Raw genomic sequence first — 12,512 nt, 5'->3', positions numbered from 1 at the left:
ATGTTCTATGGATGTAAGTTTTGAGTAAAACTCGCTCCTTTTGTCCTGTACGCTGAAAACTTGTTCATATGCGCTAGGCAATGCTGTTTGGAATTTAAAATATTACCTTCTGTGCGGCTGTTTATCAATTCTAAGAGATGGCGAGTCGTCGGCTTCTGCCCCCATGCTGCTAGTGCTGGGGTGTTCGGGGATAAACCTGAGCTTTCTTTTTCCCATGTTTGGGTCCTTCGAGGGAGGCGCTCAGCCCAACGAACAAGGCAATCGGACTATAATGCGTGAACACTCTCACTTAGCCATAGAATTCTATAATTTTAAATTTCATCGAAGCCCCTAGTATTCGGAAGACCGAGTTCGGGGCGCTATCCATGCCTTGGCCGGACATAGCCAGCTCCTCGTCCTAAGCGGCATGAGTCTTTAGGGACTCGAAAAACCTCTCGGACAGCGACCAGCTCTCGCTTCATCATGACAGTCAGTTTTAGCTTTCTCCACTGAGTTGCTCGACCCAGCTCAACCAGGGCACAATCGCAGTGGTTCTCCTAGTGCTACCTTAGCCGATATAGCGGAACGTAAGGCACCAAAACATTGGAGCCGGGAAAACCCAACTATTGACCCAAGACATGATTCGGAGCCGATGCATATAGTGCTATAAGTTCGGGGTGCCGCACTTGTGAAAGTGTTCGGACTTCTCACACCATATTGAGGGGTGTTAAAAGCCCCTAGCGTATTTTGGCCGTACCAAGTTGTACGGGTGCAACATGTCGTTAAGGAACATTTATTTATAAAAAGATAATGCAAAAAATAGACAAAAGCTATGCATTGTTTAAAAATAGCTGCGATCAAAGCAGAACGATACAAGTAATGCGATAAATGAAAAGTTGGACTATTTAACATGTCTACTCCAGGGGCAAGCTGCGGAATAGTATGCGAAACAGGTATACTGCTCGTGATAGAGACCACCTGGGATTTCCATAATGCGGCATGGCTTGTCTGCTTCCCTGGTCCTTGCATCGTTTGTGCGGCAATTGAACTGCCCAACAGGCCTTCCGAAGAGTAGAGTCCTGGAAGTAAGAGAAAAGTAAAAAATCGACAGCCCCTGGTGCGGTTTAAGCCGTGTTTTGGGTGTGCCGTGATGGTGCCCCTCCCCATATGCCCATTGTATTTACAGAGCGTAGTTATGGAAGCGAAGTACTGGCGTCACCTTTTTGCGAGCGTTGGGGTTGGGGCCGCACTGCTACGCCTGCTCAGAACATGCCAGGCGGTCTTGTTGTAGGTTACTCCGGGCGCGCTTGACGGTGTCCGGACGTTTAATGGCCTGACTGGAGAACTGCCTGAAGAGGCTGCTTTGTACTTCCGCTGCAAGGGCCGTCGTGTGCTCCTCCGTTTGGAGGGAGTGTTCGGTGTTTCCATTGACCATAATTACTCCACGAGGGCTTGGCATCTTGAGCTTAAGGTATGCGTAGTGCGGTACCGCACTGAATTTGGCGAATGCGGTTCGTCCGAGCAGTGCATGATAGCCACTGCGGAATGGGACTATGTCAAAGATCAATTCCTCACTTCGGAAATTATCCGGGGATCCGAAGACCACTTCAAGTGTGACTGAGCCTGTACAGTTGGCCTCTACACCTGGTATTACGCCTTTAAAGGTCATTTTGGTGGGCTTAATCCTCGAGGGATCGATGCCCATTTTTCACACTGTATCCTGGTAAAGCAGGTTTAGGCTGCTGCCGCCGTCCATGAGGACTCTAGTGAGATGAAATCCGTGAATAATTGGGTCTAGAACCAATGCGGAAAATCCGCCATGACGGATGCTAGTGGGATGGTCTCTTCGATCAAAGGTGACCGGGCAGGAGGACCATGGGTTGAACTTTGGGGCGACTGGCTCTACCGCGATACGTCCCTTAACGCGCTCTTCCGCTCCCTTTTGGGGACGTGGGTGGCGTATATCATGTTCACCGTCCGCACTTGTGGGGGAAAACCCTTCTGTCCATTGTTGTTCGGCGGCCGGGGCTCCTCGTCGTCATCGCTATGCAGCCCCTTGTCTTCATTGTCGGTGCTTAACTTGCCTGCCTGCTTGAACACCCAACAATCCCTGTTGGTGTGATTGGCTGGCTTTTCGGGGGTGCCATGTATTTGGCACAAGCGGTCGAGTATTCGGTCCAAGCTGGACGGGCCCCTAGGATTCTTTTTGAATGGCTTCTTCCGCTGACCGCATTTAGAGCCTCTGAATCCGGCATTAACTGTCGTATCCTCAGCATTGTCGCCGTTAATGCGGCGCTTCTGCTTGTTGCGACGCGACCTGCCACTAATGTCCCTAGTGTCCGAACTACCAGGGTTCTTGGTCATATTGTTGCTACGAGCGAGCCAGCTGTCTTCTCCCGTGCAAAAGCGGGTCATGAGTGTCGTGAGTGCTTCCTTAGATTTCGGCTTTTCCTGTCCGAGGTGCCGGGCCAGCCACTCGTCACGGATATTGTGCTTGAAGGCTGCTAGGGCCTCAGCGTCCGGACGGTCGACTATTTGATTTTTCTTTGTTAGGAACCGTGTCCAGAATTGTCTGGCCGATTCCTCTGGCTGCTGGATTACGTGACTTAGGTCATCAGCATCTGGGGGTTGCACATAAGTGCCCTGGAAATTGTCGAGGAATGCGGCTTCCAGGTCCTCCCAACAACTGATTGATCCTGTTGGCAAGCTGCTGAGACAATGTCGAGCTGGTCCTTTAAGCTTGAGTGGGAGGTATTTGATGGCGTGAAAATCGTCGTCGCGGGCCATGTGGATATGAAGGAGATAATCCTCGATCCATACCGCAGGGTCTGTTGTGCCATCATATAATTTGATGTTTACGGGTTTGAAACCCTCGGGGATTTGATGATCCATTATTTCGTCTGTAAAGCACAGTGGGTGTGCGGCGCCTCTGTACTGGGCGATATCATAATGTAGCTCCAATGAGCTTTGTCTACTGTGTTCGGCCCTGCCGAATTTGTGGCCAGCGTGACGGTTACCGTCTTGAGCCGTGGGGTGCCCACGCGATCCGTAGATCGATCGTGTTTGCCTTGCCTTGTCCTCCAACATGTCTCGTAAGTCCGGCGCATATTCCCGTGCCTTGGTACGGGGTACGGCTTGAGTGGAGGGCTGGGAGGCCTCTCTGTCGCGGCCACGAGGTGGCCGTTCGGCCGCATCAAGTGCTTCCTCCTCTAATCGGGGTAGCAACTTGCGCTTTGGGTGACTCTTGGAGGGGCGTTCGAGTTTATGCTCTTCGGCCGCAAGGACTTCAGTCCATCTGTCAACCAGCAAATCTTGATCAGCTCTGAGCTATTGCTGTTTTTTCTTGAGGCTTCTTGCCGTGGCCATAAGCCTGCGTTGGAAACACTTTTGCTCAACGGGATCCTCTGGCATGACGAATTCATCGTCGTCGAGGCTTGCCTCGTTTTCAGAGGGAGGCATATAATTATCATCCTCGACCTCTCTGTCTGTCGCTCTCTCATGAGGGCTGGTTTCTCCATCCTCTTGTGCTAAACCTTGCTGGAGGGGGTTTTCTTCGGCACTCTCCGGAGTATTATTATCTCCCGTGCTGGAATCACCGTTTTTGTGTTGGCAGGATTTTGAGCGGCACCGCTGACGCTGGCGCTTGGGCTGTTTCTTGGAGGGGTTATCCTCCGCTGTTCCATCGCCCTCTCCCTCTTTTGGGGTGTCCACCATGTATATGTCATATGTCGAGGTGGATTTCCAGGGCCTAGTAGGCGCTGGTTCTTCATCATCTCCTTCATTGGCGTCCATACCGTCGATGTCTTTGGAGTCGAAGTCGAGCATGTCGGTTAAGTCGTCGACAGTGGCTACAAAGTGGGTGGTGGGTGGGTTTTGAATTTCTTTATCGTCCGTACCCCAATCTTGCTAACCGTAGTCCGGCCAGGGCTCTCCTAATAAAGAGAGAGACTTCAGTGACTTCAGGATATCGCCGAAAGGCGAGTGCTGAAAGATGTCTGCGGCAGTGAACTCCATGATCGGTGCCCAATCGGATTCGACTGGCAGGGGCACGGAGGGTTCGGAGTCCGGAGAGGAGTCCGGCTCCTTGGAGTCACGAGCCTCGCAGAGTACGGGGCTGGTGTTCGGCTCAATCGCCGTTTGGATCGCAACCCCCGAGGTGGCGTCCAACTGCCCACCCTCGATCGGCGCAGTTGACTCCGAACTAAGGGTCAGAGCCGGTGCGGGTGCGGCCTCCAGGGCACCGTTCGGCGGCAGAGTTAGATCATGCTCGTCATGACAGTGTGGCGCGCTCGTCAGTGGTTCGAATCCATCGAAGATCAAGTCCCCGCGGATGTCAGCCGTGTAGTTTAAACTTCTGAATCTGACCTGACGGCCAGGGGTGTAGCTTTCGATCTGCTCTAGATGGCCAAGTGAATTGGCCCGCAGTGCGAAGGCACCAAAGACGAAGATCTCTCCGGGGAGGAAGGTCTCACCCTGGACTGCATTGCCATTGATGATCGTAGGAGCCATCGGGCCTGACGGCGACGACACAGAGGAACTCTCAATGAAAGCACCAATGTCGGTGTCAAAACCGGCGGATCTCGGGTAGGGGTCCCGAACTGTGCGTCTAGGCCGGATGGTAACAGGAGGCAAGGGACACGAAGTTTTACCCAGGTTCGGGCCCTCTCGATGGAGGTAAAACCCTACGTCCTGCTTGATTAATATTGATGATATGGGTAGTACAAGAGTAGATCTACCACGAGATCAGAGAGGCTAAACCCTAGAAGCTAGCCTATGGTATGATTGTTGATGTGTATGTTGTCCTACGGACTAAAACCCTCCGGTTTATATAGACACCGGATAGGGTTAGGGTTACATAGAGTCTGTTACAATGGTAGGAGATCTGAACATCCGTATCGCCAAGCTTGCCTTCCACACCAAGGAAAGTCCCTTCCGGACACGGGACGGAGTCTTCAATCTTGTATCTTCATAGTCCAGGAGTCCGGATGAAGGTATAGTTCGGCTATCCGAACACCCCCTAATCCAGGACTCCCTCAGTCCTGTTCATCCACCCCCACCGGGAACTATTCATCCAACCCCCCCAGCAACGCTCACTGTTCATCCAGAGGCAGCATCGATCGGCTTCAGTTAGCAGCAGTAGCGAAGGAATCGCTCGATCGGGTTCAGTTAACAGCCATCGACCGATCGCTCGGGTTCAGCAACAGGTAGCTTGTAGTGCAATCACTTGGGTTTAGTAGGCGAACGCCTCGCTCGGGTTCAGTTAGAGCCCAACGCCTCGCACCCACACACATGCGTGTATGAGAGAAACGCGCAAACCTCCATGCATCGCTCGGCCCCGACCACCCACCGTAACCGGGAACACCCCGATATTTTCCTCGCCCTTGCTTCTACCATGGTTTTTTGTCATGGACGGCCCGAAGAGTGTCATGTAGCTGCGTCTCCGGCCCGTCCAGGACGAAAAGCCCATTTTTTGTCATGATTTTTTGTCATAGAAGTAGGAGCCCACCACATCTATGATGATACCGGGTTTTGTCACAATTATCACCATAGAAGTGTCATAAGTATGACAGAAAAAAATTTCGTTCGGCCCAAAATTTCATGGATGTGTCTATTTTTTGTAGTGCCCCCATTCTTCTGATGGCCTGGGGAGCAATTTCATCACCTACATCACAAAGACCACTTTGCTCCACTTGGGAGCCGTTATTTTCATCAAACTCCATGTTACATGTCTCCAAAATGAGTCTGGTGGACTTGTTGAGGACATGGTAAGCATGAGAGTTTGTAGCATAACCAACAAATATGCCCCCTTGAGCTCTAGGTTCGGATTTAGACAAACAAACACCTTTCTTGAGAATGAAACACTTACAAGCGAACACCCGGAAGTACTTGAGGTTGGGCTTGTTGCTAGTAAGTATCTCATATGGAGTCTTGTTCAAGCCTTTACGGAGGTAGAGCCTATTGGAAGCATGACATGCGGTGTTGATGGCTTTAGCCCAAAAGTTGTACGGAGATTTGAATTCCGCCATCATGGTCCTTGCCGCATCCATCAATGTCCGGTTTTCCTCTCCGCCACACCATTTTGTTGAGGGGTATAGAGTGCGACATATTGGTGCTTGATCCCCTTGTCACTAAGAAACGCATCCAAGGTGTAGTTCTTGAACTCGGTGCCATTGTCACTTCTAATCATCGAGATCTTTGCTTCATGTTGACGTTGAGCTTCATTTGAAAAGTTGATGACGGTTTGTTGAGTCTCACTCTTCCTCTTGAAGAAGTATACCCATGTATATCTTGAGTAGTCATCCACAATCACCAAGCAGTACTTTATTCCACCAAGACTGTCAAAGGATGGAGGAAGAAAGAGATCCATGTGAAGGAGCTCCAAGGGCCTTTTTGAGAAGATGATAGTCGAAGGTCGGTGAGCCGTTTCATGAAGCTTTCCTTCGATACAAGCACTGCAAGCATGGTCTTTGGTAAAACTCACATTTGTTAGTCCATGCACATGGTCCCCTTTGAGGAGACTTTGCAAAGATCTCATATTGACATGGGCTAGACGGCAATGCCAAAGCCAACCCACATCAACTTTAGCCATTAGGCAAGTCGCGGTCTTAGTGGGTCGCTCCAAAAAGTTCACCACATAGAGACCGTTCTCGACATGCCCAACAAAGGCTACTTTAAGAGTCTTGCTCCACAAAAGGGCCACGGTATCAAGATCAAAGAATGTTGCAAAGCCCATAAGTGCAAGTTAACGAACGGAAAGTAATTGTATGCAAGGGACTCAACAAGCATGACCTTCTCAATAGATAAATCTTGAGATATGACCACCTTGCCAAGTCCCAATACCTTAGAAGTTGAGGCATCACCGAATTGGACATGGGTGGGCATAAATGGAATTGGATGCACATCCACCACTAAGTCCTTGCTCCCGGTCATATGATTTGTTGCTCCACTATCGACCAACCAAGACACCCCACCGGAAGAAAACTCCTACAAGAGATCAATGCTTGGATTTAGGTACCCATTTTTAATTGGTCCTTTAATGTTAGTAACAAGGGTCTTAGGAACCCCAATAGACCATTCAATGTACTCATAAGAAGAACCAACAAATTTAGCATAAACATGCCCATCACTAGCACGGCACAAAACATAAGAGGGGTTAAAGTCACCGGATTCGTTGATAAGGGCGGTTTTGCCCTTCTTGGCATTACCACCCACTTCGTTGTTCTTGTTCTTCTTCTTCTTCTTCTTCTTCTTCTTCTTCTTCTTCTTCTTCTTCTCATGAGCACCCTCACCCGCCTTGACAAAGGTGTCCTTGAGCGAGAGAGATTGCTTGGTCTTGTTCTTCTTTTTCTTCTTTGACTTGGGTACAAAGCCAAGTCCTTCCTTTCCTACCACTTCCTTTTGATTGCTCAAAAGGTCATTGAGGTTATTCTCGCCTTGTATGCAGGTCACAAGTCCCTTCTCAAGTTGCTCTTTCAACTTAGCATCTTCCTCCACGAGATGCACATGCTCGCAACAAGGGTTAGTAGCATGGGCATTATCAATTAGAACGAAGGGAGGACAAGAGGAAATCTCCTTCGTTAGCCTCACTTGGAGTTGATCATGAGACTCTTTGAGTGAAGCATGAGCACCCTTCAAGATCTTGTGAGCCTTGTCAAGTGTATCAAATTCTTCTTTAAGTCTATCATGGACAACCCCAAGTGCGGCCTGATGTCTACTACACAACCTTCTTCTTGTAGACGTTGTTGGGCCTCCAAGTGCAGAGGTTTGTAGGACAGTAGCAAACTTCCCTCAAGTGAATGACCTAAGGTTTATCAATCCGTGGGAGGCGTAGTATGAAGATGGTCTCTCTCAAACAACCCTACAACCAAATAGCAAAGAATCTCTTGTTTCCCCAACACACCCAATACAATGGTAAATTATATAGGTGCACTAGTTCGGCGAAGAGATGGTGATACGAGTGCAATATGGATGGTAGATATAGGTTTTTGTAATCTGAAAATATAAAAAGAGCAAGGTAGCAACTGGTAAAAGTGAGCGTAAACGGTATTGCGATGCTAGGAAACAAGGCCGAGGGTTCATACTTTCACTTGTGCAAGTTCTCTCAACAATAATAACATAATTGGATCATATAACTACCCCTCAACATGCAACAAAGAGTCACTCCAAAGTCACTAATAGCGGAGAACAAACGAAGAGATTATTGTAGGGTACAAAACCACCTCAAAGTTATTCTTTCTGATCGATCTATTCAAGAGTCTGTAGTAAAATAACACGAAGCTATTCTTTCCGTTCAATCTATCCTAGAGTTCGTACTAGAATAATAACTTAAGAGACAGATCAACCAAAACCCTAATGTCACCTAGATACTCCAATGTCACCTCAAGTATCCGCGGGTATGATTATACGATATGCATCACACAATCTTAGATTCATCTATTCAACCAACACAAAGAACTTCAAAGAGTGCCCCAAAGTTTCTACCAGAAAGTCAAGACGAAAACATGTGCCAACCCCTATCCATAAGCTCACGAGGTCACGAAACTCGCAAGTTGATCACCAAAACATACATCAAGTGGATCACGTGATATCCCATTGTCACTACAGATAAGCACTTGCAATACATACATCAAGTGTTCTCAAATCCTTAAAGACTCAATCCGATAAGATAACTTCAAAGGGAAAACTCAATCCATTACAAGAGAGTAGAGGGGGAGAAACATCATAAGATCCAACTATAATAGCAAAGCTCGCGGTACATCAAGATCGTTTCGAATCAAGAACATGAGAGAGAGAGAGATCAAACACATAGCTACTGGTACATACCCTCAGCCCCGAGGGTGAACTACTCCCTCCTCGTCATGGAGAGCACCGGGATGATGAAGATGGCCACCGGAGAGGGATTCCCCCCCTCCGGCAGGGTGCCGGAACGGGTCTAGATTGGTTTTCGGTGGCTACAGAGGCTTGCGGCGACGGAACTCCCAATCTAGGTTATTTTCTGGAGGTTTCAGTATTTATAGGAATTTTTGGCGTCGGGAACAAGTCAGGAGGTGCCCGAGTTGTCCACGAGATAGGGCGGCGCGCTCGGGGGGTAGGGCGTGCCCCCACCCTCGTGGACGGCCCGGGACTCTTCTGGCCCTACTCTTTTACTCTGGGGGCTTCTTTTGGTCCATGAAAACTCATCAAAAATTGGCATGTCAATTGGACTCCGTTTGGTATTCCTTTTCTGTAAAACTCAAAAACAAGGAAAAAAATAGAAACTGGCACTGGGCTCTAGGTTAATAGGTTAGTCCCAAAAATCATATAAAATAGCACATAAATGCATATAAAACATCCTAGATGGATACTATAATAGCATGGAACAATCAAAAATTATAGATACGTTGGAGACGTATCAAGCATCCCCAAGCTTAATTCTTGCTCGTCCTCGAGTAGGTAAATGATAAAAACAGAATTTTTGATGTGGAATGCTACCTAGCATAATTATCAATGTAATTTTCTTTATTGTGGCATGAATGTTCAGATCCGCAAGATTCAAGACAAAAATTTAATATTGACATAAAAACAATAATACTTCAAGCATACTAACCAAGCAATTATGTCTTCTCAAAATAACATAGCCAAAGAAAGCTCATCCCTACAAAATCATATAGTTTGGCCATGCTTCATTTTCGTCACACAAAATGCTCCCATCTTGCACAACCCCGATGGCAAGCCAAGCAATTGTTTCATACTTTAGTATTCTCAAAAAAAATTAACTTTCACGCAATACATGAGCGCGAGCCATGGACATATCACTATGGGTGGAATAGAATATGATGATGGAGGTTGTGTGGAGAAGACAAAAAAAGAGAAAGTATCACATTGACGCGGCTAGTCAACGGGCTATGGAAATGCCCATCAATTGATGTCAATGCAAGGAGTAGGGATTGCCATGCAACGGATGCAGTAGAGCTATAAATGTATGAAAGCTCAACAAAAGAAACTAAGTGGGTGTGCATCCAACTTGCTTGCTCACGAAGACCTAGGGCATTTGAGGAAGCTCATTGTTGGAATATACAAGCAAAGTTCTATAATGAAAATTCCCACTAGTATATGAAAGTGAGAGAATAAGAGACTCTCTATCATGAAGACCATGGTGCTACTTTGAAGCACAAGTGTGGTAAAAGGATAGTAGCATTGCCCCTTCTCTTTTTTTCTCTCATTTTTTTGTTTTTTTGTGTCTTTTTGGACCTTCTCTCTTTTTTTGGCCTTTCTCCTTTTTTTATTTCCTCACACGGGACAATGCTCTAATAATGATGATCGTCACACTTCTATTTATTTACAACTCAAAAATTACAACTCGATACTAGAACAAAATATGACTCTATATGAATGCCTCCGGCGGTGTACCCGAATGCGCAATGATTCAAGAGTGACATGTATAAAAAATTATGATCGGTGGCTTGGCCACAAATAAGATGTAAACTACATGATCGTGCAAGGCAACATGACAATGATGAAGCGTGTTGTAATAAATGAAACGGTGGAAAGTTGCATGGCAATATATCTCGGAATGGCTATGGAAATGCCATAATAGGTAGGTATGGTGGCTATTTTGAGGAAGATATAAGGAGGCTTATGTGTGATAGAGCTTATCATATCACGGGGTTTGGATGCACCAGCGAAGTTTGCACCGACTCTCAAGGTGAGAAAGGGCAATGCACGGTACCGAAGAGGCTAGCAATGATGAAAGGGTGAGAGTGCGTATAATCCATGGACTCAACATTAGTCATAAAGAACTCACATACTTATTGCAAAAATCTACAAGTCATCAAAACCAAGCATTACGTGCATGCTCCCAGGGGATAGATTGGTAGGAAAAGACCATCGCTCGTCCCCGACCGCCACTCATAAGGAAGGCAATCAAAGAACACCTCATGCTTCGAATTTGTCACACAACGGTTACCATACATGCATGCTACGGGACTTGCAAACCTCAACACAAGGATTTCTCAATTTCACAATTACTCAACTAGCACGACTCTAATATCACCATCTTTATATCTCAAAACAATTATCAAGTATCAAACTTCTCATAGTATTCAATGCACTATATATGGAAGTTTTTATTATATCCCTCTTGGATGCCTATCATATTAGGACTAAATTCATAACCAAAGCAAATTACCATGATGTTCTAAAATACTCTCAGAATAATATAAGGGAAGCATGAGAGATCCATAATTTCTATAAAATAAAACCACCACTGTGCTCTAAAAGATATAAGTGAAGCACTAGAGCAAACGAGAAACTACTCCAAAAGATATAAGTGAAGCACTAGAGCAAACGAGAAACTACTCCGAAAGATATAAGTGAAGATCAAGAGTAGTTGAATAATTATGCAACTATGTGAAGACTCTATAACATTTAAGAATTTCAGATCTTGGTATTTGATTCAAACAGCAAGCAAAACAAAACAAAATAAAATGACGCTCCAAGCAAAACACATATCATGTGGTGAATAAAAATATAGCTCCAAGTAAAGTTACCGATGAACAAAGACGAAAGAGGGGATGCCATCCGGGGCCTCCCCAAGCTTAGGCTCTTGGTTGTCCTTGAATATTACCTTGGGGTGCCTTGGGCATCCCCAAGCTTAGACTCTTTCCACTCCTTATTCCATAGTCCATCTAATCTTTACCCAAAACTTGAAAACTTCACAACACAAAACTTAACAGAAAACTCGTAGGCTTCGTTAGTATAAGAAAATAAATCACCAGTTAGGTAATGTTGTGAACTCATTCTAAATTAATATTGGTGTAATATCTACTGCATTCCAACTTCTCTATGGTTCATACCCTCCGATACTACTCATAGATTCATCAAAATAAGCAAACGACACAATGAAAACAGAATCTGTCAAAAACAGAACAGTTTGTAGTAATCTGGAGGTTTCGAATACTTCTGTAACTCCAACAATCCTGAGAAATTAGGAAGTCCTAGAAAACTTGTATATTGATCTGCTGTAGTTGGAATTAGTATTTTATCACTCTCTGGCAAAAAAGGAAAATTATTTTTGTGAGTGCATACTTTCTGTTTTTTCGAGCAAGATCAAACAACAATCACCCAAGAAGATCCTAAAGGCTTTACTTGGCACAAACACTAATTAAAACATAAAAAACACAATCATAACAGAGGATAGATGATTTAATTATTACTAAACAGGAACAAAAGGCAAAGAAGAAAAATAAAATTGGGTTGCCTCCCAACAAGCGCTATCGTTTAACGCCCCTAGCTAGGCATGATGATTTCAATGATGCTCACATAAAGGATAAGAATGGAAACATAAAGAGAGCATCATGGAGAATATGACTAGCACATTTAATTCTAACCCACTTCCTATGCATAGGGATTTTGTGAGCAAACAACTTGTGGGAACAAGAATCAACTAGCATAGGAAGGTAAAACAAGCAAATCTTCAAGATTTTCAACACATAGAGAGGAAACTTGATATTATTGCAATTCCTACAAGCATATGTTCCTCCCTCATAATAATT

The sequence above is a fragment of the Triticum dicoccoides genome, chromosome 5A (genome assembly GCF_002162155.2).
Source record: "Triticum dicoccoides isolate Atlit2015 ecotype Zavitan chromosome 5A, WEW_v2.0, whole genome shotgun sequence".
Lineage (NCBI taxonomy): Eukaryota > Viridiplantae > Streptophyta > Magnoliopsida > Poales > Poaceae > Triticum > Triticum dicoccoides.
This window is presented reverse-complemented; position numbering follows the sequence as displayed.